At 39.0% G+C, this 26016-nt stretch overlaps 1 long non-coding RNA gene across 1 annotated transcript; it reads right to left on the reverse strand.

The window, feature by feature from the left end:
• LOC113066059 (uncharacterized) lies at positions 1–25099 on the reverse strand. The gene is made up of 3 exons (XR_003279115.1): positions 25050–25099; positions 865–2551; positions 1–755 (listed from the first exon to the last, which is right to left on the reverse strand). It is a non-coding gene; the product is annotated as an uncharacterized LOC113066059 (long non-coding RNA).
• Between the last annotated feature and the right edge of the window lie 917 nt (positions 25100–26016).

The following is a 26016-nucleotide window of genomic DNA, read 5'->3' on the forward strand; positions in this document are numbered from 1 at the left end:
GTGTGGTCAAAATATAAATATAATGTAGGATCTAGAAAAAAATCTTATCGCAATTAAACCAGAAAAATGTTGCAATGAACCAGAACTCGACATAAGATCCATAATGCAGGCTTTATTATAAAGGCTCGTAGTCATACAGGCAATGGTCGGAACCAGCAATATCAACAGAGTGGGCAGAACAGAGAATCAGTAATCCAGTAACAAGCAAGTGGTCAGTAGGCAGGCAGCAGAGGTACGTAGAGATAACAGGCAGAATCGGTAACAGGAAATCAAACAGGGGTAATAACGCTCAGAAATGACAGACACAGCAAATCAAGACTTCGCGTTTGAACTGTGGTGGAAGTCCAGCTTAAATACACATACACAATGATGACGATGACCTGTACAGGTGATCAGAGTCCAAGGATGGGGCTTGTGGGAAATGTAGTGTCGTCAGTGTAAGTGAATGAATGGATGCGTGTGTGTCAGTATTCAGATGAGGGTGCCCTCCGCTGGCCAGCAGAGGGAATCACGGGGTTCGTCTCTGTGACAGAGCCCAACCACCCCCCCGCGAGCGACTCCTGGCGCGAGGAGGCACACAACGTCGGGGTCTACCACGGGGTCGAGGGGCCGGTTTACCAGGATGTAGACGGTGAAACTCATTGAAAAGATTGGGATCTAGGATGTCCTCCGAGTTCACCCACAAGCGTTCTTTTGGACCGTACCCCTCCCAGTCGACCAGATACTGTAGGCTCGTCTCTGGGACCAGCAGCAGGCTTGAGTAGGGATACATGAAAGGTAGGAGAGATACCGTATGTGTTAGGCAGTGCCAAGCGGAATTAAACTGGAGTTATTTGTCTGGTGATTTGGAATGGACCCACATACCTTGGACTCAACTTGCGGCATGGGAGCCGGAGATGGAGATCCCTTGTGGATAGCCATACCCACTGGCCTGGCTGATAATTGTGACCTGGGTGCCTTCTGCGGTCCGCCTGCTCCTTCTGCCTCCTTACGGCGTGTTGCAGGTGAACATGAGCCTGATCTATGATGGTGAGTATGGTGGTGAACCCTTTTTGGAGCTCCTCCTTGATGTAATCCAATCCTTCATAGCGTCAGACTCAGGTTGAGACAATGGAAAGATGTGACCCTTTGGAGGAGAATGCCCTGGTAGAAGATCGATTGCACAGTCATACTTGCGGTGAGGAGGTAAGGTGTTGGCCTGTTTCTTACTGAAGGCCTCCAGAAGGTCTGTGTATTCCCCTGGCAGAGTGGAGGTAAGGGACACGGAACAGACAGGAATAGGTTTGACCAGGGAAAGACAGTTCTGTTGACAGAAATTGCTCCATTTCACCACTTGACCCTCTCTCCATGAGATTTGGGGGTTATGTAGACGTAGCCAAGGTAATCCAAGAATCACTAGTGTGTGAGATGGGGAGGATGTAGAATTGGATCCTCTCCTTGTGCAATAAACCAGCCGCCATAACAACCTTGTGGGTGAGATGAGTGATGGACCCAGAGCAGAGTGGTCGACCATCTATTGTTTCCACTGAGAGAGAGGTAGAGCATGGGATAAGTTGAACGTTATACCTCTTAGTGAATTCTTCAGAGATAAAGTTAACAGCAGCCCCGGAATCGAGTAAGGCAGAGGTGACAACTTGTCTATCATTAATCCAAAACTCAACAGGAATGCTTACACTCTGGGTATCACACATGGAAGTGAGGGGAGTACTCACCGAGCGCTGAGAGAAGGTTGACGTACGAGTAGGACAGTTATGGCGTTGATGGCCGGGTAGTCCACAATACATGCACAATCTATTGGAAATGCGTCGATCTCTCTCCTCCGTAGATAGATGGTAAGTGTTAACCTGCATGGGTTCAGTAGATTCCTGAGCAGGCAAGAATGCTGGGTGCACAGTGTGACGGGAATTGGATCACCGGGCACGTTGCAGGTTGTCAATGGATATGGTCAGCTCGATGAAGATGATGAGATTACCCAGTTAGTTTGTGCTGCCAGAGTGCGAAATCGTAGAGCGTAATCCGCCGCCGTCATCCTGCCTTGTGACAACTCCAGTAAGCGATCTCCAGCTCCCTTTCCCTCCTTAGGATGATCAAATATGTCCCGGAATTGCTGCAGGAAATCTTGAAAGGAGGTGGATCCATCGGACCCCCACACGGCCGTAATCCATTCGAGTGCCTTCTCAGTCAATAGAGAACAAACAAAGGAGATTTTCCCAGTATCCGTAGTGTACAGTGAGGGTTGTTGTTCCACAAACAGAGAGCATTGCAATAGAAATTCCTTACACTTGCTGGTGTCACCGTTGTATTTATCCGAGAAAGCAAGGCGCGGATTGGCCTGAGATGGCATTCCTGACACGTGGGCAATGGCGGATGCCTCCGGCGTTGGTGGAACCGTGGGAGCAGTATGGAGATTCTGAACGGCCTTGACGAGCTCCTCCGTGATCGTGGTTAGACGATTCAGCTGGAACTGATTGGCCGCTATCTGACTGGCTTGGGCCGCCATGGCGGTATGAAGACCTTCAAAAGCCGCTGGATCTCGTTGTGGCGAAGTCTTCTGTAATGAACCAGAACTCGACATTGGATCCATAATGCAGGCTTTATTATAAAGGCTCGTAGTCGTACAGGCAATGGTCGGAACCAGCAATATCAACAGCGTGGGCAGAACAGAGAATCAGTAATCCAGTAACAAGCAAGGGGTCAGTAGGCAGGCAGCAGAGGTACGTAGAGATAACAGGCAGAATCGGTAACAGGAAATCAAACACGGGTAATAATGCTCAGAAATGACAGACACAGCAAATCAAGACTTCGCGTTTGAACTGTGGTGGAAGTCCAGCTTAAATACACAGTCTGATGACGATCACCTGTGCAGGTGATCAGAGTCCAAGGACGGGGCTTGTGGGAAATGTAGTGTCGTCAGTGTAAGTGAATGAATGGATGCGAGTGTGTCAGTAACTGGCCAGCAGAGGGACAAAAGTAAGTGAACAAAAACTATTTTTCAAGTTTGGGCTCATAAATATTAGATCACTCACACCCAAAGCAGTTATTGTAAATGAAATGATCACAGATAATAGTTTTGATTTACTCTGCTTGACTGAAACCTGGCTAAAACCAAATGATTATTTTGGTCTAAATGAGTCTACTCCACCAAACTACTGCTATAAGCATGAGCCCCGTCAGACTGGTCGTGGCGGAGGTGTTGCAACAATATATAGTGATATTCTCGATGTTACCCAGAAAACAGGATACAGGTTTAACTCTTTTGAAATACTTCTGCTAAATGTTACACTGTCAGACATGCAAAATAAATCTAATGTATCTCTTGCTCTGGCTACTTTGTATAGACCACCAGGGCCATATACAGAATTCCTAAAAGAATTTGCAGATTTCCTCTCAGACCTTCTGGTAACAGTTGATAAGGCGCTAATCATGGGAGATTTTAATATTCACGTTGATAATACAAATGATACATTAGGACTTGCGTTTACTGACCTAATAAACTCTTTTGGAATCAAGCAAAATGTCACCGGGCCCACTCATTGTTTTAATCATACACTAGATATAATTATATCTCATGGAATCGATCTTACTGCTATAGATATTGTATCTCAAAGTGATGATATTACAGACCATTTCCTTGTATCGCGCATGCTGCGTATAACTGATATTAACTACTGTATATGTCTCAGCGTTTCCGTCTGGGCAGAACTATTGTTCCAGCCACCAGAGAAAGATTTGCAAATAACTTGCCTGATCTATCTCAACTGCTATTTGTACCCAAAAATACACACGGATTAGACGAAATTACTTACAACATGGGCACTATTTTCTCTAATACATTAGAAACTGTTGCCCCCATCAAATTGAAAAAGGTTAGAGAAACACGTACTGTGCCATGATATAACAGTAATACTCACTCTCTCAAGAAAGAAACTTGTAGTCTTGAACGCAAATGGAGAAAAACTAACTTGGAAGTTTTTAGAATTGCATGGAAAAACAGTATGTCCAGCTATAGACAGGCTCTAAAAACTGCTAGGGCAGAGCATATACACAAACTCATAGAAAATAACCAAAACAATCCAAGGTTTTTATTTAGCACAGTGGCTAAATTAACAAATTACCAGACGCCATCTGATTCAAATATTCCACCAACGTTAAATAGTAATGACTTTATGAATTTCTTCACTGATAAAATAGATAACATTAGAAATACAATAGCGAATGTAGATTCTGCAGCGTCTAACACTTCAGTTTCATCCATCGCACCCAAAGATAAACTGCAGTGCTTTACAACCATAGGACAGGAAGAGCTAAATAAACGTATCACTGTATTTAAACCAACAACATGTTTATTAGATCCTGTACCCACTAAATTATTGAAAGAGTTGTTACCTGTAGCCGAAGAACCGCTTCTCAAGATCATTAACTCGTCGTTATCTTTAGGTCACGTCCCAAAACCATTCAAGCTGGCGGTTATCAAGCCTCTTATTAAGAAACCAAAACTAGATCCTAGTGTACTGGCAAATTATAGGCCTATTTCAAATCTTCTATTTATGTCAAAATTTTTAGAAAAAGTTGTGTCTGCTCAATTGAGCACCTTCCTGCATAAAAATGATCTGTATGAAGAATTTCAGTCAGGTTTCAGGCCCCACCATAGCACAGAAACTGCACTTGTTAAAATTACAAATGACCTGCTCCTTGCGTCAGATCAAGGCTGCATCTCATTTCTAGTCTTACTTGATCTTAGTCCTGCGTTCGACACCATAGATCATGACATACTCATAGATAGATTACAAAACTATACAGGTATTCAAGGGCAGGCTCTAAGATGGTTTAGATTCTACCTGTCCGATCGCTACCATTTTGTTTACTTAAATGGGGTGTCATCTAATTTATCATCAGTAAAATATGGAGTGCCACAAGGATCCGTCCTAGGTCCCCTTCTATTTTCAACATACATGTTGCCCCTTGGTAATATTATTAGAAAATACGGAATTAGCTTTCACTGTTATGCTGATAATACTCAGCTATATATCTCAACAAGACCACATGAAACTTCTCAATTATCTAAGCTAACAGAATGTGTTAAAAATGTAAAAGATTGGATGACAAATTATTTTCTCCAATTAAATTCGGATAAGACAGAGATATTAATTATTGGACCAAAAAGCACTACACAGAATCCTGTAGATTACAATTTGCAACTAGACGGATGTAATGTTACTTCCTCTACAGTCGGAAATGTGAGTGTCATATTAGACAGCAATTTGTCTTTTGAAAATCATATTTCCAATGTTACAAAAACTGCATTCTTCCATCTTAAAAACATTGCCAAGCTACGAAACATGTTATCTGTTTCTGATGCAGAAAAGCTAGTTCATGCATTCATGACCTCTAGACTGGACTATTGTAATGCACTTCTAGGTGGTTGTCCTGCTTCGTCAATAAACAAGCTACAGGTAGTCCAAAATGCAGCAGCTAGAGTCCTTACCAGGTCAAGAAAATATGATCATATTACCCCAATTTTACAGACTCTGCACTGGCTACCTATTAACAACCCATCACGCACCCTAAGGTCACAAAACGCTGGACTTTTGGTAGTTCCTAGGATAGCAAAGTCCACTAAAGGAGGTAGAGCTTTTTCACATTTGGCTCCCAAACTCTGGAATAGCCTTCCTCATAATGTTCGGGGTTCAGACACACTCTCTCTGTTTAAATGTAGATTAAAAACGCATCTCTTTCGCCAAGCATCTGAATAATGTATCTCTTAAATTGTGAGTGTAGTAGCATTTGATCAAATGTGCATTTTTATTCATTAGCTTGGGTTAAGCTAATTTTAGTTTTTTGGATCAGCAGCTATGCTAATGATGTCTCTATTTTGTTTCTATGTTTTACATCCCGTGGTTACTAGGATTTACACAAGCTCCAGTTTGGATCCAGAACACCTGAGAAGAGATGACGCTGACCCTCAGAGGACCTCAGATGATGCTAACCCTGAATCAACAAACAGAACTAGCAAATATTGCTACAAGTGTGACTGCATCATATAACAATTATTAATTAATAATATTAATAATGTTCATTGTCTAGCTGACTACGTCTTGTATTATTCTATTTTTTCTCTAAAAATCCTGTCAAACGTGCACAAACTGACAGTCACCACCATAAGCTACTACTAAATATTGTAGAAACATAATTTTCTGTAAAGTTGCTTTGTAACGATTCGTATTGTAAAAAGCGCTATACAAATAAACTTGAATTGAATTGAATTGAATTGCTATTCATACCTGCGCTAATGATGTTCGACTTCACCATTTGGAGATCACTAAAAATAACATTAAAGAGATGTGTGAACTTGCAAGCTCGATGTCAGACACTGTAATATGCTCTAGTCCCCTCCCTGCTTACTGTGGTGATGAGATGCATAGCAGATTGTCATCACTCAGTGTCTGGAAGTAATGCCAGCAGAATAACATAGGTTTCACTGACAATTGGACAAGCTTTTGGGCAGACCTGACCTGTTGAAAAGAGATGGTCTTCATCCCTCCTGGGGTGGTGCTGCTCCTCTCTCTAGAAATATTGCACAAAGTCTTAGAGTTTGTACATGACTAGCTGGGGCCCAAGTCAGGAAGCAGACAGAGAGGCTAAACTGACTGTCTGCTAGCCACATCATGTTACAGAAGTCAGTTAATTCCCAGCACATAGAGACTCTTTCACCGAGATATCACACTATAGAGACTGTGTCTGTTCCCCAAACTAGAAATACTAAAAAAAAAATCCAAACCAATTCAAGAGTAACAATTTAATTGAGGTGCAATATGGATAAACAAATGATAAAGCTTGTCTTACTGAGTATCAGGTCCCTTTCTACGAAAGCTATTTTTGTGAATAATATGCTCACTGATCATGATCTAGATGTGTTCTGTTTGACAGAAACTTGGCTTAAACCTGATGACTACATTATTTTAAATAAGTCTACCCCCCAAAGATTACTGTTATAAACATTAGCCACATCCAAAAGGTAGGGAGGGGGGGGGGGGGGTGTTGATTCAATTTATAACAATGTTTTCAGGATTTCACAGAGGGCAGGCTTCAAGTATAACTCGTTTGAAGTAATGGTGCTTCATATAACATTAGAAAAAATGTTAATGATAAATCCCCTGTGATATTTGTACTGGCTACTGTATACAGGCCACCAGGGCACCATACAGACTTTATTAAAGAGTTTGCTAATTTTCCATCTGAGTTAGTGCTGGCTGCAAATAAAGTTTTAATTGTTGGTGATTTAAATATACATGTTGATAATGAAAAAAGATGCATTGGGATCAGCATTTATAGACATTCTGAACTCTATTGGGGTTAGAAAACAGGTCTCAGGACCTACTCATTGTCGAAATTCATACTCTAGATTTAATACTGTCACATGGAATTTATGTTGATGGTGTTACAAATATGCAACCAAGCGATGATATTTCAGGTCATTATTTAGTTTTGTGGAAACTTCATATAGCTAAAACTGTAAATTCTACTTGTTACAAGTATTGTAGAACCATCACTTCTACCACAAAATAATGTTTTGTAAGTAATATTCCTGGTGTATCCCCAATTCCTTAGCATATTCAAAACCTCAGAACAACTTGATAATAAAATAGAAACCATGGACTCTCTCTTTTCTAGCATTTTAAATACAGTTGCTCCTTTAAGGAAGGTTAAGGAAAACAATCTGACACCATGGTATAATGAGCACACTCACACCCTAAAGAGAGCAGCCCGGAAAATGGAGCACAGATGAAGGAAAACAAGACTAGAGGTATTTCGTATTGCTTGGTGGGAAAGTAGCATCCTACAGAAAAGCATTAAAAACTGCTATATCTGATTATTTTTGTCTCTTTTAGAAGAAAACAAACATAACCCCAGGTATTTATTCAATACAGTGACTAAATTAACGGAAAACGAAGCATCAACAACTCCCAACATCACAGCAGTAATAACTTTATGAACTACTTTACTTCTAAGATCGCTACTATTAGAGATAAAATTGTAACCATGCAGCCATCAGCTACAAAATCACATCAGACTACAGTGCACTATAGATCCCATGAGGAACAGTTCCACTCATTCTCAACTATAGTTGAGGAAAAACTGTATAATCTTGTTAAATCATCTAAATCAACATGTATGTTAGACCTTATTCAATCTAAGCTCATAAAAGAGGTGTCCTCATATACTCATTGTCATTAGGATATGTCCCCAAAACCTTCAAACTGGCTGTTATTACTGTAAACCTCTCATCAAAAAAACACAACTTGACCCCAAAAGAACTATTTAATTATAGACAGATCTTGAATCTCCCTTTCTTTCCAAGATACTAGTAAAGGTAGTATCCTCACAATTATATTCCTTCTTAGTTAAAATGGTATCTGTGAGAATTTCCAGTAAGGATTTAGACCCTATCATAGTACTGAGACAGTTTGGTGTACCTCAAGGCTCAGTACTAGGGCTTTTACTGTTATGCTGATACTCAGCTCTATATTTCTTTGCAGCCTGGCAAAACATACCAATTTGTAAAACTAATGGAATGCATAGTCAATATAAAATAACTGGATGACTAGTAATTTCTTACTGCTAAATTCTGAATGAAACAGAGGTGTTAATTATAGGACCTAAAAACTCATGTAATAACCTAGAATGCTGTCTAAGACTTGATAGCTGCTCTGTCAATTCTTTGTCATTATTTAGGAACCTAGGTATGCTATTTGATAGCAATCTTTCCTTAGAAAGCCATGTTTCTAGCATTTGTAAAACTAAATTTTTCCATCTCAAAAATATATCTGAATTATGGCCTATGGACTCAATGTCAAATGCAGAAATATTAAACCATGTGTTTATGAAATCAAGGTAAGATTATTGTAATGCTTTATTAGGTGGTTGTTCTGCACGCTTAATATAAACAAACTCCAGTTAGTCCAAAATGCAGCAGATAGAGTTCTTACTAGAACTAGGAAATATTAACATATTAGCCCGGTTCTGTCAATACTGCACTGGCTACTTATCATACATAGAATAGATTTTAAAATCTTGCTTAATACATATAAACCTCAGTATTTGAATGAGCTCTTATTATATTATATTCTTCCACGTCCACTGCGTTCTCAAAACTCAGGGCAATTTGATGATACCTAGAATATCAAAATCAACTGAGGTTGCAGATCCTTTTCTTATTTTGCACCTAAATGCTGGAATAACCTACCTAACATTGTTCGAGAGGCAGACACACTCTTGCAGTTTACATCTAGATTAAAGACCCATCTCTTTAACCTGGCTTACACATAACACACTAATATGCTTCTAATATCCAAATCTGTTAAAGGATTTTTAGGATGCATTACTTAGGTAAACTAAATCCAGGAACACTTCCAACATCACCCAATGTAGTTGCTACATTAGTAGAAGAATGGCATCTACACTAGTATTAGTCTGTTTATCTGTTATTCTGAGGTCACCGTAGCCTCCAGATCCAGTCTGTATCCAGATCAGAGGGTCGCTGCAGTCACCTGGATCCAGTACGTATCCAGACCAGATGGTGGATCAGCACCTAGAAAGGACCTCTACAGCCCTGAAAGACAGCGGAGACCAGGACAACTAGAGCCCCAGATACAGATCCCCTGTAAAGACCTTGTCTCAGAGGACCACCAGGACAAGACCACAGGAAACAGATGATTCTTCTGCACAATCTGACTTTGCTGCAGCCTGGAATTGAACTACTGGTTTTGTCTGGTCAAAGGAGAACTGGCCCCCCAACTGAGCCTGGCTTCTCCCAAGGTTTTTTTTTCCATTCTGTCACCGATGGATTTTTGGTTCCTTGCCGCTGTCGCCTCTGGCTTGCTTAGTTGGGGTCACTTCATCTACAGCGATATCGTTGACTTGATTGCAAATAAATGCACAGACACTATTTAAACTGAAAAGAGATGACCACTGAATTCAATGATGAACTGCCTTTAACTATCATTTTGTATTATTGATACACTGTTTTCCTAATGAATGTTGTTCAGTTGCTTTGACGCAAAAAAAGTATTTTGTTTAAAGCACTATATAAATAAGGGTGACTTGACTTGACTTGACTTTGATGACTGGAAGTCCAGGTTGCAGTTTTGCTGTGGGAGAGGTTTGCTGTTAACCAACAAAACACCTGCTCTGAGCACACCGTGCCTCAATGTTGCGTCCTTAAAGGGCTATTGACCATGTGCCTTTGGGGCATTGGTCCTTTGTACGGATGCGTCGGCTGTTTAAGGCCATTATAGTTTGGAGGCACATCACAAGTGCAGATCAGACGCTTTAGGTCATCTGAGTAGTAGTTTGCTCTGGTGGGAGCAGTGTTCTGTTGAAGTGGCCACTCCCTTTAGTTCTGGCCATATTGTTGGTGTAGACCAGCACTAAGGTAGAAGTTGGTAAATCCAGCTGTCAGATAAAACTCCTTGGGATGAGGGTAAATCAGGCATGGCACGGAGTCAGTCCACGTAGTTAGCATTAGCTATGCATCATTGTCTCTTGTGAAGAGCAGCTTTAGCATTAGCAGATGTCTCTTCAGAAAAGGGTGTGTTGCTCAAAGTGTGTCTTGGTTCCCTCCAACCCCTTGAAGGTGTGTGGTTGAGGGTTTGGCCACACTGTCTGTTGAGCTGAACAGCAACCCTTTTTTGTATGTGCTGGGACTGCAGTCTTATATATTCATAAGAGTAAATGTCCGGTAGGTTCTTGGTTGAAAGTTCTCAAACTTGACAGGGCTTCTCCTGGGGGTTGCGACGTCTTTGAGAAACAGGAAGTAGCAGGTTGAGCTTTGGTTATTTTACTTCAGGTTAAAATGTAGGTTTCCTTGGCAGTCACTATGGTTGACAACAAGACCTAATAGGGAAGCTCATGTACTTGCTTGTGAAGGCAGGTCTGGTGTGTACTTGATGCAGGCTTTGAAGAGTGTGAGGCTCAAGGCCATATTATTATGGCTGGCTATGAGATTTTCTTGTGAACTTGGTGACCTGACAGTCTGTATGGGTGAACTGTTTGGCTAAAGTGGCAGGGGTTTTGAACTTCAGCATTGGGTTTCGGCTGTCTCAAGTTCAGCAAAGGGTCGATGTGATCCAGCAGCTCTTAAAGCAGCCTTAAAAGCTAAGTTCTGTTTCTGAGCTTTATCATGGTTTCTATCCAAGAGTTAGAGGTGACATAAAAGTTGGGTTTACTTCATTGTCACCAGAGTTCCAAGTCTCACCTTGTTTTCCAACATGTAGTTTCCTGGTTACCTGTTTAGTTTGAGGCGGACTTTCCCCGGACTAATAATCTTTGTGAAAGGAAATGGGTCAATAAATTTGTGAGCTTACTTATTAGAAACGGAATGGAGTGGAATGTTGTTGGTAGAAAGCCACACTTTTTGACCCACAACGTATATGGGAGGCTTAGACCGGTTGCGATCGGCCTTGGCCTTGGTGCACACCCTCACCTGGAGTAGAGTCTCGCGGGCTCTGGTCCACATGAGTTGACACCTCTGGACAAAAGCGTGGGCAGAATCCAGACTAGGAAAAATAGGTAACCTATACTACACTCAAACGGGGAGAGGCCCGTGGCTGACACTGGTAGCAAGTTATGAGCGTACTCTACAATAGAGAGTTGTTGTCTCCAAGAAGAAGGATTTTTGGAGACTAAACATAGCAAAGTTCTCTCTAAATCTTGGTTGGCCCGCTCAGACTGACCGTTGCTCTGCGGATGATAACCCAAGGACAGACTAACCATCGCTTCCAATAATTTACAAAACTCCCTTCAAAATTTGGATGCAAATTTGGATCCACTGTCAGAAACCATGTCTACTGGGAGGCTAGCCGAAAGAAATGGGCTGCCTTCGATAATCGGTCGACTATGGTCAAAACGATCGTCATGCCATTAGAGGGCGGGAAAGCGGTAACAAAATCTAGAGAGATGTGGGACCAGGGTCTCGAAGTGACAAAATCGTAAATGTCGCGAGCCATAAGTGGCCACCAGATTCATTGCTTTACTAAGCACTTGGTGCGGCTTCAGGGGCGTAGATTACGTGGGGGACGTGTCCCCCCTACTTTTAATATCATGGAAAATTGTCGCATAGAGGTTTTCAAGAGCTGGTGTGAATAAATATAGATTTAAACTCAAAAAGACAGGATAGTCTGCACATGGCCTGATATTTTATTCGGACCCAGAAGCGCTAAACACTCCTGCAGTGTGAGTTTCATTCATCCTAGAAGCCGGAGCGCGCTCTGGCACAGAAAGTCATATCAGGGAACTCCTAATATGGGCAACAGCATCCAGCTATCGCTGTATTAAAACAGTTGTTTTGACAGAAGAACTGAAACTTTTGGAAACAAGAAGACATTAATATACGATTGCGACAATATATGTGTCCAGCAGGTGATAAATGCAGTATATCAACAAAACAGTGCTAATTGACATAAATGTATTACAGTATAGAAAATATTCTGCCTTATTATGTGATAAATAAGGGTTTGTAGTATATTTAAAAAAAATCATTATCAAATCAAATCATTATTATTTGTTATTGTCAAGCAGTTATAGATTTCTAAGCAAATTAAAAGCTAGAAATTAGAGAATAATGAAAGTTGCCTATAGTATCCACTGCCAGTCAAGACTCTTCTGTTCACCAAGCCTGAATTTATTTGATCCAAAGTACAGTAAAACAGTAAACAGAAATATTTTTACTAGACTATTTAAAATAAAACTGTTTTCTATTTGAATATATTTCAAAATGTTATTTATTGAGATTTTAAAGTCTTCTAAATAAAAGGATTCATTTCTATAATTTATTTTCCATTATTTTTAAATGAAATACTGTATAATGTTGCAAAGGCTTTTTATTTCACATAAATGCTGATCTTTAGATCCTTCTATTCATCAAATAATGCTGATTTTTTTTAACTCATGTTTTAAATATTGATAATCAGCAAATCAGGATATTAGAATGATTTGATTTCTTAAGGATGTGACACTAGACTGGAGTAATGAAGCTGAACATTCACCTTTGATCACAGGAATAAATTACATTTTAAAATATATTCAAATAGAAAATAAGTAAAATAGTTTAAAGTTTAAATAGTAAAAACTTTTAAAACTTTTCCTGTACTTTGGATCAAAAATTAAAGCAGGCTTGGTGAACAGAAGAGACTTCTTTAAAAACATTAAAAATCTTACTGTTCAAAAACTGTTAACTGGTAGGCTATAGATTACAGAAATGTTCTATTGTAATGTTTTATATTATATTGTTATGTGTGTGTGTGTGTGTGTGTGTATACAAATATAACATTTCTGTCCGCCTCACTTTATCCGGGAGGTTCCCCGATAAAAATTGCTTCTCTGGGATAAAATATAATTTTTTTGGAAGGTTGCCCCTGGTAAAATTCAAATTTTAGGGGCTAAATATCACGTTATTGGTATTGGGGTTGCTTCAAACCGCTGACATGAAAAACAATCGCAGACTTGGCAACACTGGTTCAGGTGGAGCGGCAGTTACTACACAAACACCAATTCACTCGTTTGCCAGTTGGTTTGATCAAGCCTTTGAACAGAATTGACTCAGAAGAATGAATCATTCGCGAATGGGCATCGCTCATTGTCCAGAGAAAAGTAGACGGCGTGTTTGGAATAAACTGAAGCATTTCTAACATTTATTGCATTAAGATAAAGTAACGAGAGGGGCGTCGCCCACAGTAACGAAGTAAAAGTACAGATTTTTCCCAAAAAATTTACTGAAGTAAGAGTATAAAGTACCCATCTTTAAATATACTCCGAAAAGTATTAGTTACCCCGAAAAATTACTCAAGTAAATGTAACGAAGTAAATGTAACTCGTTACTACCCACCTCTGTCCATAATATTTCACTTGATTATACATTTAGTCAGGAATTATAGTTTGGAGAAAATCTAACTAGTAAAATGTTCACTCGTTATGTGAAAACTAGTACAAGTATATAAATAAAAAAAAACTTACTCATGTTTATGATCCCAGCTGAATAAAGCGCTTCAGTCTTTTTTCTGAAATCCTGAGGTAATCCTCAGCGCATCTTCTTGGGGTGAATTATGTCTTATTCCTCTCAGAGCGAAGCAAACAGTAAAATAACAATCACAGCACACCGAGGCTGCAGACAGTGCACCTTGTTTGTTTTCTTTATTTTCTTTATTTATTTTTTTTTGTTATGTGTGGAAACAAATAAAAGCAGACCCTTTAAAGATTTGATGGATGTATTGCTCTTCTGTGTACGATCAAAACTGAAAGTGTAATTTAAGTTATTTTCGGGGTTATCATGAGAATATGCCTCATAATGCGTATTTGCAGGGATCGACTCCAGAGTGTTAAAAGGAGTCTGCTGGTCTGATCCTGTTTGTCCTGCTGGTGAGGCCACTCTAAGAATCAGTTCCTTTAATATCCTTATGATCTTTTCATGCTGGCTCATGTACTCTCAAGAGACAGTTCTGGTACAGTGCAGAGATAGGCAGGATTTTACCAGTCTCTATGGAGGCAGCAATGTGTTCTCTGTAGGCCAATGTACTGTGGACTTTGGGTGGAGGGAAGGTACTGGAGTTGAGACCTTCCTCCCTTGTTGCCTGTTCTGTCATCTGCCGTAGACTCATTGTTGTAGTAGACTCGTAGTTGTAGTTTTTGTAATCCGCTTTGACAGTTTCAGTCTGTTGGTACAGGATGTTGTGTGCCTCAAGGCTGGAGAAGATCATGAGCAGATAGTCTGTTTTGTGTGGTCACATTGGCAGAGTTCATGCATAAAAGTCCCTGTTTTGCAAGTAGGCAAGCATTGTGGACTTTTGCAGTATTTAGGTCGGCAGTTGTAATGTCTCTGGCCAGTTTGCTGGGGTCTGTGGGTCCACATGGTGTGTGTCTGCAGTGATCCTCTGCAAAGGACCCTGACCCACCCCACCTGTGGATGTGTGAAGTATGAACAGTGGGCTCTCCCCCCCCGGGCTTGCTTGTCAGGGAAAATTGTGGTTGCTCTGAATATTCAGTGTCTGCTCGAAAAGACAATCTGAAAATATTGGGAATATGTTTTGCTTGTTTAGGACCTAAACATATACCAAAGTTCTATAGGGTAAAAGGAATTTCCTGTGCTATGTGTGGATGTAAGAATAATTTTCCATCTGTGAACAAATCTAATGTTAAGAAAGACAGTGTTGGAAGATGGTAACACCAGCTCTGAAGCTGTAGTGACATCGGTGTCCACCAATGTGAAACCAAGGTCTGATGGGCAAACTGCACTGCTTCAGAAAGTTGCATAAGTAAGGTAGGTGGAAAATTATTATTTTGCTTGTTGGATGGAAGCAGTCAATGAAGCTTTGTGCAAGAAAATAGGGAAAACACTAGAATTATCAGTGTTATGTAGAGAGAAGCTGAATTGTCACACTTTCCGAGCTGAGTGTCCTGTAACTACTTCTGAGAGAACATTGAAGCTAAGGGTCTGCAATTAGAAGATTTTGTTCTCTGAGAACACTAATGATTATGGGCTTTTGGTGTTAATAGGAAAAGACTAATACTGACACGATGTATCAGAAAGAGTTGAGAGACTATATGAAAGTATTTTTTGGATAGGCTGAACAAGGACCAATTCCCATGTCTAGTGTAACAGACACAACATGCATGCAAAAAAGTTGAGTGCCTTTTGGGAAGTAGAGTCTTTGGGCATTCTGAACAAGACAGCTGAAAGTCCAGAAGAAATAGAAACTGTAAAACATTCTAACCAGACAGTAACTTTTAAGAATGAACGTTATCAGGTTGAGTTACCCTGGACACCAAATAAATCAGAACTACCAAACAACTTCAGGGTGGCTAAGAAAATGTTTGAAAATGCATAAAATTTCTTAAGATAATGCAACATTTTACACAGAAATACAGTGCTGTAAGACTATTTACAGCAAGGCATTTGTGAAAATGTTCCAGTTGCTGACTCGAAAGCAAAGAAAAAAATACATGGTTCCCAGAGAGTTCTGCATTGCGAAGACACTATGGGAAAAGTCTATTTTTTCAGTAGCTTAGAAACATGTAAATGGCTTAAGTCTAATAACACTAGCCATGTTTCCACTGTCGAAGTTAAGCCGGGCGTGCTAGTGTGTGCCAGGGCCAGTCGCGTTTCCACTGTCACTTCCGGGGCTTGATCGTGCCTCGCTGAGGCTTCCTTGGGGCCAACGGCCAGTGTTTTTTGGCAAAAAAACCTTGGGTTTTTAGCTGGGGCTAGAGGAGTGGTTATGAACAAAGGCAGAGTTTTTCTGCGTCTGGAGAGCGTCTGTACTGCAGATCATTTCAGAAAGATAACAGCTTTAACACCAGTATTAAAGACTTTTTAAAATAAATTGAGCTCAAAACTCACAGTTAGTCAGCAGCAAGTGTTTGAAATAATGTGATCCGATGTGGATTATAATCACTAAACGAGGCAGAAATATTTATAAGCGATGCAAAAGACTATGCCCGCTAAACATTAAGGTTACCATAGTAAACATGGTAAATATGACCACTTGAAGAAATCAGATGTCAGCTTCTTACTATCACAATTGGGTATTTATTATTGTATCTGTCGTCTTGTCTGAGAGTTTAGCTCCACGTACCGTAGCCTATTATCAAAATATAATAGCCTAATGATTTTTGTTCGGGAGCTTTTATAAAAATAGAGAGTCTGCGTTGCGGATCATTTCAGAAAGCTAACAGCTATAACACCAGCAATAAACACCTTTTTTTAAATAAGTTGAGCTCATTTTCAGTCAGCAGGAGTCTTTGCAATAACTTGATCTGATGTGAATTATAATCACCATACAAGGCAGAAATATGTATAAATTATGCAAAAGACTGTCCATGCTAAACATTAGCATTACCAGAGTAAACATGGTAAATATGACCGCTTGAAAAATCAAATGTCTATGGAAGCATATGGGTAGCATTATTCAATTTGGGATGTAATATGCAAACTGACAATGCAACATGTAAAATGGCAATGCATTTCTGTATTTAAATGTACATTTTCCAATACATTTGTGCAATGTTTGGTGCAAAATGAAAATGAAAATTAAATTACATAAGTTTCATTTGCCATTTCATACACCAGTTTTAATATTTAAAATGAATACTAATTTTAACGCTTTATAAGTTGCAAAATTAAAATGAAAATGTATTACAGAAATGATTAGATATGTCTAACATGTTCAAGCAAAAACTGTGGCAAAATGATCATTTAAATGCTATTTTTCTTAAATGCATTAACATTCACAGTCAAGACACTTAGATTGAATTTTCATTCAGTGTCCCGCAATGAATGTAGCAAAATTCAATGTGCACATTGAAAATGCATTCCGAACAGATCACGTGTCCCCGTGCTCGCGCCACGTCAATCACGGCGTGAACAAGGTGGGTCTTGCAGAAGGTCAAGAGACTCAAATCTCAAGAAGAGGATTCAAGTGAGAGAACATAGACAAGACAGTTGGTCTGTGTATGTTTTGATGATTTCGGTTTATGGCTTCAATATTTCATTCGCACTTGTGGGTGGAGCTGAAACGCTGCTTTCATCTGATTGGCTGAATCGCTCCACCTTCAGCTCAGTCTTTTAATTCTTTCAGGCAGAATAAGAGTCAATGCGAGTGAAGCACTGTAATGTCTGAAACCACTGTTAATTAGCATAATATTTGAATCAGATATAGCTGGGCACATAATTTGTGCTGCTGAGACCTGCAAATTATTTCTAGGTTGTAGTATTGTATGAATATTGTCCCACTGTCTCTTTGGACAACAGTGGAGTGGAAATAAATATAGTTAAATTTATGAAATAAAATTAAATAGGATTTTTTGGGAAGGTAAGTCTGGCCAGTTATACAGCAACACAAGTCAGACGAGTCTGAAGATCTGAGCTGAATTTGGTGAAACATTAAAGTTCTAGTCTGTGTCAATTACACTCATAATAAATAATAATAATAATGTTTCCTATATTTTTCGGTATAAGTTGCATCAGTCCAAAAATACGTCATGACGAGGAAAAAACATGTATAAATCGCACTGGACTATAAGTCGCATTTATTCAGAACCAAGAGAAAACATTACCGTCTACAGCCGCGAGAGGGCGCTCTGGGGTAGGCTACAGGAGCACTGAGCAGCACAGAGCTAATTTTACTATTTTTATTTCAGAAATGTAACTATATTATTTTTTACAATTATTTATTAATGTCACACACATACCTAGTGCCTTATGACTTAAAAGATGAGAGTGGTAAATGTTACAGACATGGAACTGTTCAGTCTATTATTGATTTTTATTTCCACTTCACTTTTATCCAAAGAGAGAGAACTATTTGCACTGTATTTATCCGTGGGACAATATTCATACAATACTACAACCTAGAAATAATTTGCAGGTCTCAGCAGCACGAATTATGTGCCCAGCTATATCTGATTCAAATATTATGCTAATTAACAGTGGTTTCAGACATTACAGTGCTTCACACGCACTGACTCTTATTCTGCCTGAAAGAATTAAAAGACTGAGCTGAAGGTGGAGCGATTCGGCCAATCAGATGAAAGCAAGGTCAAGAGACTCACGCCTTGTTCACGCCGTGATTGACGTGGCGCGAGGGCGGGGACACGTAATCGGCTCGGAATGCATTTTCAATGTGCACTTTGAATTTTGCTATATTCATTGCGGGACACTGAATGAAAATGCAATCCTAAGTGTCTTGACTGTGAGTGTTAATGCATTTAAGAAAAATAGCATCTGAATTATCATTTTGCCCCAGTTTTTACTTGAACATGTTAGACATATCTAATCATTTCTGAAATACATTTTCATTTTAATTTTGCAACTTATAAAGCGTTAAAATTAATATGAATTTTACATATTAAAACTGGTGTAGGAAATGGCAAATGAAAATTCTGTAATTTAATTTTCATTTTCATTTTGCACCAAATGTTGCACAAATGTATTGGCAAATGTAAATTTAAATACAGAAATGCATTGCCATTTTACATATTGCATTGTCATTTTGTATATTACATCCCGAATTAGTGCCTGAATAGTGCCTACTGTGAGGTGCCTAAGGGGAAGTGAGCCCACTAGATACATGTACTAAATACATAATTAAATTCATGTATTTAGCAGGCGCTTTTATCCAAAGCGGCTTACAGTGCATTCAAGCTATCAATTTTTACATATCATGTGTTCCCGGGGAATCGAACCCCCAACCTTGCGCTTGCTTGCTTGTTGGTGCGTTGCTCTACCAGTTCATTAAATTAATTCATTATGATCAATGTATCAAGTGATGATATCTCAAATAATTATTTAGTTTTGTGCAAACTTCATATAGCCAAAATTGTAAATTGTACTTCTTGTTACAAGTATGGAAGAACCATCACTTCTACCACAAAAGACTGCTTTTTAAGTTATCTTCCTGATGTATCCAAATTACTTAGCATATCCAAAACCTCAGAACAACTTGATTATGTAACAGAAACTATGGACTCTCTCTTTTCTAGCACTTTTACAATTGCTCCTTTACGCTTAAGGAAGGTTAAGGAAAACAGTTTGACACCATGGTATAATGAGCATACTCGCATCCTAAAGAGAGCAGCCCGAAAAATGGAGCGCAGCTGGAGGAAAACAAAACTAGAGGTATTTAGTTTTGCTTGGCGGGAAAGTAAGCTATCCTACAGAAAAGCATTAAAAACTGCTAGATCCGATTACTTTTCTTCTCTTTTAGAATAAAACAAACATAACCCCAGGTATTTATTCAATACAGTGGCTAAATTAACGAAAAATAAAGCCTTAAAAAGTGTTGACATTTCCCAACACCACAGCAGTAATGACTTTATGAACTACTTTACTTCTAAAATCGATACTATTAGAGATAAAATTGCAATCATTCAGCCGTCAGCTACAGTATCGCATCAGACAGTGCACTATAGACCCCCTGAGGAACAGTTCAACTCATTCTCTACTATAGGAGAGGAAGAATTGTATAAACTTGTTAAGTCATCTAAACCAACAACATGTATGTTAGACCCTATACCATCTAAACTTCTAAAAGAGGTGATTCCACAATTCATAGATCCTCTTCTGACTATTATTAATTCCTCATTGTCATTAGGACATGTCACCAAAGCCTTCAAACTGGCTGTTATTAAGCCTCTCATCAAAAAACCAAAACTTGACCCCAAAGAACTAGTTAATTATAGACCAATCTTGAATTTCTGTTTTCTGTCCAAGATACTAGAAAAGGTGATATCCAAACAATTATATTCCTTCTTAGAGAAAAATGGTATATGTGAGGATTTCCAGTCAAGATTTAGACCGTATCATAGTACTGAGTCTGATCTCCTTAGAGTTACAAATTATCTGCTCTTATCATTTGATCGTGGGTGTATCTCTCTATTAGTTTTATTGGATCTTAGTGCTGCGTTTGACACAATTGACCACAACATTCTTTTGCATAGACTTGAACACTTTGTTGGCATTAATGGAAGTGCATTAGCATGGTTTAAATCGTACTTATATGACTGCCATCAGTTTTTAGCAGTGAATGAAGATCACAAGTGCAGTATGGAGTACCTCAAGGCTCATTACTAGGGCCGCTACTCTTCGCGCTTTATATATTACCCTTGGGAGATATCATCAGGAAACATGGTGTTACCTTTCACTGTTATGCTGATGATACTCAGCTTTATATTTCTTCGCGGCCCGGTGAAACACACCAATTTGAAAAACTAAGGGAATGCATAGTCGATATAAAAAACTGGATGATGAGTAATTCCTTACTGCTAAATTCTGAAAAAAAACAGAGGTGTTAATTATAGGACCTAAAATCTCTGCTTGTAATAACCTTGAACACTGTCTAAGACTTGATGGTTGCTCTGTCAATTCTTCGTTATAAGTTAGGAACCTAGGTGTGCTATTTGATCACAATCTTTTCTTAGAAAGCCACATTTCTAGAATTTGTAAAACTGCATCTAAATTACGACCTATGCTCTCAATGTCAAATTCAGAAATGAAAACTGGCTCCCTATCAAACATCGTATAGATTTTAAAATATTGCTTATTACTTATAAAGCCCTGAATGTTTTAGCACCTCAGTATTTGAATGAGCTTCTTTTACATTATAATCCTCTACGTCCGCTACGTTCTCAAAACTCAGGCAATTTGATAATACCTAGAATATCAAAATCAACTGCGGGCGGCAGATCCTTTTACTATTTTGTGCCAAAACCCTGGAATAACCTACCTAACATTGTTCGGGAGGCAGACACACTCTTGCAGTTTAAATTTAGATTAAAGACCCATCTCTTTAACTTGGCTTACACATAACATACTAATATGCTTTTAACCCCTTTGCGTGCAAACATCGCTGACGGCCCCAGTTTATTATTGTTTCACTTTCACAGCACATTAAACATCACTGTCTTACTTCATCTGGACAAACTGTGCATCAATGGAAAGTTTAAAGACTCTAGCTTCGATATTTGACCAATATTTTGATAAAACATTGTTGCAGTGACAGATATTTAGTGATTTATGTCAGGAGTGCAAAATAATAAATCCGTATTATGCCACATTTTGAATAGAAATTCACAACTCACTCATATTCAATCATGTCAAAAGCGGTTTATTTGTGTTCACATAGACTCACTGAACAGCGTCAATAAGGATTTTTAGAAAGATGCATATCTGCGGAGATATATGGATATATTTACTGATGTTTACTTCATATTTCTTCAGACAGAATCGTCATTTCTATTCATTTTCCACGGATTTACGCGATCAGATGATAAACAGCCTCTCCCAGCGATCTCTGTGTGCGTGCAGTAGTCACAGCTCGTGCGGTGTGTGACTCAGACTCTGATTGGGCCTTGCAAGTGTCAATCTTACAGTGTCATATATGGACACCGCCACATCGTGTCACATGCTTCCTGCACACTTCCTGGTAGTTATCTGGCCAAAACAACACTGAAACACCTCTGTACACACAAAATATCCGAATAATAAACCCGCGATTACGATAGTAAAGCTTGGTATGAGAATTTCTTGAGATCTGGGGCGTTTTTATAAAAAAAATCGAAAATGTACATCGGAAATGCTAACTTGTGCAGCGATGAAAAAGGCTACTAATAACATATTTTTACAACAGTAAACGACCAAATTCCACCCCTGATCGCTAAAGGAAGTTATTATAAACACTCGATCTGGGTTTAAAGTGAGTTTTGAGTAAAAGTGTACTAATAATTTCATAAATTGTCAGATGTAGCTTGATGCTAACGTTAGCACCAATGCTACTAATAGCAGGTGCTTTTCTTCTTCATAATGCATTTTTGTCTCAATAATTCACGTAAGGTCGTAAGAAAATGTTTTGTTGTATTTTTATAGTAAGACTTTTGATAAATAAGGGCTAAATGCAAAGAGAGACTGAAGTGAGATCGCTGCTTTGTTGCTTTGTAAAGCCTGAAAAACCACAATCAAGGCTAATAAAGGTGGAATAAAAACAAAAGAATAATGATAAAAGAATAATGCGGATAATGTGTCATACTTGGCGGAGGTGTGAAAGAACCGTTTGGTGAGAACAATACAATCATGATTCGGGCAGTTTTCAACAGTGAAACATACACAAAGAGCACAGGAAAGTTTACATGTGAGATCTTACAGAGATGACAAGGGCCATAAATCAATCTGATTAGCCTTCTCTAAAAACACACATGACATGGCCTTAGAAAATATTTCATAAAATTCACAGTTTTACAGATTCGATTATGAAATTTTTTATGAAGTCTTGGAAGACTTGTGGCCTTAGCTACACTGTGTTTTCAAACTCATTTCCTACATCAACATTTTTTTAAATACATTTAAAACATATGTTTTTTATATTTTTATTTTTGTTTTTATGTTTGAGCTTATATATCTCTATTATCATAACAGTCTGAGTGATTCTGATTCCTGAACAGTAAACTTTAAAGTGTCAGCTTTGTGAACATATGTTGAATATGTATCTAGTCAGAAAGAATCATGAGCAGAAACCTTTTTATTTTGGGTATGTCATTTCTGTCTCCATGCCAAAAAAGGGGGGTTACTAGTAAGGGGTTAATATCCAAATCCGTTAAAGGATTTTTATGCTGTATTAATTAGGTAAACCGGAACCGGGAACACTTCCAATAACACCCTATGTACTTGCTACATCATTAGAAGAATGGCATCTATGCTACTATTAGTCGGTTTCTCTCTTATTCCGAGGTCACCGTAGCCACCAGATCCAGTCTGTTTCCAGATCAGAGGGTCACTGCAGTCACCCGGATCCAGTACCAGTATCCAGACCAGATGGTGGATCAGCACCTAGAAAGGACCTCTACATCCCTGAAAGACAGCGGAGACCAGGACAACTAGAGCCCCAGATACAGATCCCCTGTAAAGACCTTGTCTCAGAGGAACACCAGGACAAGACAACATGAAACTGATGAGTCTTCTGCACAATCTGACTTTGCTGCAGCCTGGAATTGAACTACTGGTTTCGTCTGGTCAGAGGAGAACTGGCCCCCCAACTGAGCCTGGTTTCTCCCAAGGTTTTTTTTCTCCATTCTGTCAACGATGGAGTTTCGGTTTCTTGCCGCTGTCGCCTCTGGCTTGCTTAGTTGGGGTCACTTCATCTACACTTGATTGCAAATAAATGCACAGACACTGTTTAACTGAACAGAGATGACATCACTGAACTCAATGATGAACTGCCTTTAACTATCATTTTGCATTATTGACACACTGTTTTCCTAATGAATGTTGTTCAGTTGCTTTGACGCAATGTATTTTGTTTAAAGTCCTATATAAATAAAGGTGACTTGATTTATTCTATAGTAAATCATCAATGCTTTTGAATTTAAATATTTAACAAAGCATGCTAACAAACGGCCACTTTTATCTTGTTCGTTTTGTGATCACTCTAGTTCCAGTGACTTATTTATTAGTTTTCTGATAACTTATCTTTGTTGGTGAAATGATGGGGTTGCATGACGTTGTTTCTGAGAGGCGTGTAAAGGGCGTGTTTTAGTGAAGCGCAGCGGTGCATCAGGCCCTGACTGTGGAAATGCTGCGCTATTCTATTAGCCCCGCCCGGTCCGTTTTAAAACCCTGGCTCGCACTGGTCTGACAGTGGAAATGCGGCTAGTGTAATCAGCACAAACTGGGCTACCATAATATGTGAGCAGCATGTATGTAAATTATTGTGTTTTAAGAAAGCAATGTTTATGCATGGTTAGTGAAAATCGTCTTGCATGTAAACATAATTCCATAAGGTTATGAGACACTGCATCGGAGGATGCTTTGGGAACACCCTTCAGCATGACCGAATCTGAACCACATGTGTAATCAGTCCAATGAATGGGTGAGACATCAAGGGCGGGGTGACATTGCGACCAGGAGGGATGCCGGAAGTATGGAACCATGGTTACATGCGTAACCTGAGACGTTCCTCTTCAGGAACTCGAGCTGCATCGGAGGACACTTTGGGAATGAATATGCCTATGCCGCCTACAGAAAACATTATATTGATTATAATTTTCCAAGACACTGTTTGAGTAGATAGGGTCTATGCGAGAAGGCGTTAACTATCATGCATAATGCTGTAATTCACAGCTGAGAAGACAAAGGCCTGCATAATGAGCTGCATAATGAGCCATTCTGTCAGGTATGTGACTGAGAAGGAAGAGTTAGGACAAAATAAATTTGAAGAATATAAAATCAAAATACATTTCTGTAAAAGTTTTTAAAAAAAATAATCATTAAACATGCACCAGAACGCGGGTGTCCTCAATGCCCCTCATTTCGCACGTGTCAGTGTTTACGAATAGATTAAATGAAATGGGACAAATTTAATCTTGACAAACTATATATCATTACAAAGATCTAAGACTCAAGCATCGACGATAGATCCCTGTTTTCAATGGAAAGCTTATAAAGACTGTATTTGTTACATCTGTGTAAGCAGTACACATCAAAACATTAACAATGGAAATGCAGTACATACCAGATCCGTCGTAATAACGGGTCATAAACACATCCACAGCTGTAAATCCCGGTTTAGTTAGAAAGGTCCACTGAACGACCTCCTACTAGTTTAACTACATTTAAGTAGCTTGGTCGTAGCTTCGCTGCTTTCTGAATCAAATAGCTTTTCAGTAGCGAAGCTCATTTTTTACCAAGTAGTGCGGTAGCTTCCACACAAACTCAATTTTCGCAAGCATTTCTGAAGCTCAAGCTCAAATCGGGAAATACAACTGCTAAGATCGCTGATCCTGGATCAGTAGTGACGCGACAGCGCTACTTCATCTTCTTCCTGTTTCCGGTGGAAAGCAACCAACCATCTTTATGATGCATTACCGCCACCTTCTGCTCCGGATGGTACCACTCCTTGGCCAGTCACGCAAAAAGTTATTTGATGAAATGATGGCATAGGATGAGGTCGGAGAACAGTTAATCCCGAGGAGTGAATCGCTGTGGCCGTACCTCGACAAGTACACAACACTGACTGAGATAACAGAGAGAAAATATGATTTCAGATGCTGCTTGTAAAAATTATCAGGGTCCCCCTTACAAAAGAAGAATATATTTATGAATATATTGTGATATATTGTAATATATTATTTTCCCTTTTTATTTCTAATATTTTATATATTTGAATACATTTAATAATATATTGATGACACATATATTATATGATATATTGCAAAATATACAAATGATTGCCGCTTTCAATATATTGCAATATATTGGAAAAAATAAATATATATAAATATATATGCCTAATATATTACATGATATTTTCCAATATACTGCAATATATTTTTGTTTCATAAGGGCCAGCCTGGCCATTTTTTTTTTGTACTGTTTGGATGTCTTGCATTTTGTTCTGCAAAGGCCTACAGTATATTAAGCATGCCCATGCAACAAGTGCATACACTTACTTGTGCGCACATTGTTAATTACATGTATTT

The sequence above is a fragment of the Carassius auratus genome, chromosome 49, assembly GCF_003368295.1.
Source record: "Carassius auratus strain Wakin chromosome 49, ASM336829v1, whole genome shotgun sequence".
NCBI lineage: Eukaryota > Metazoa > Chordata > Actinopteri > Cypriniformes > Cyprinidae > Carassius > Carassius auratus.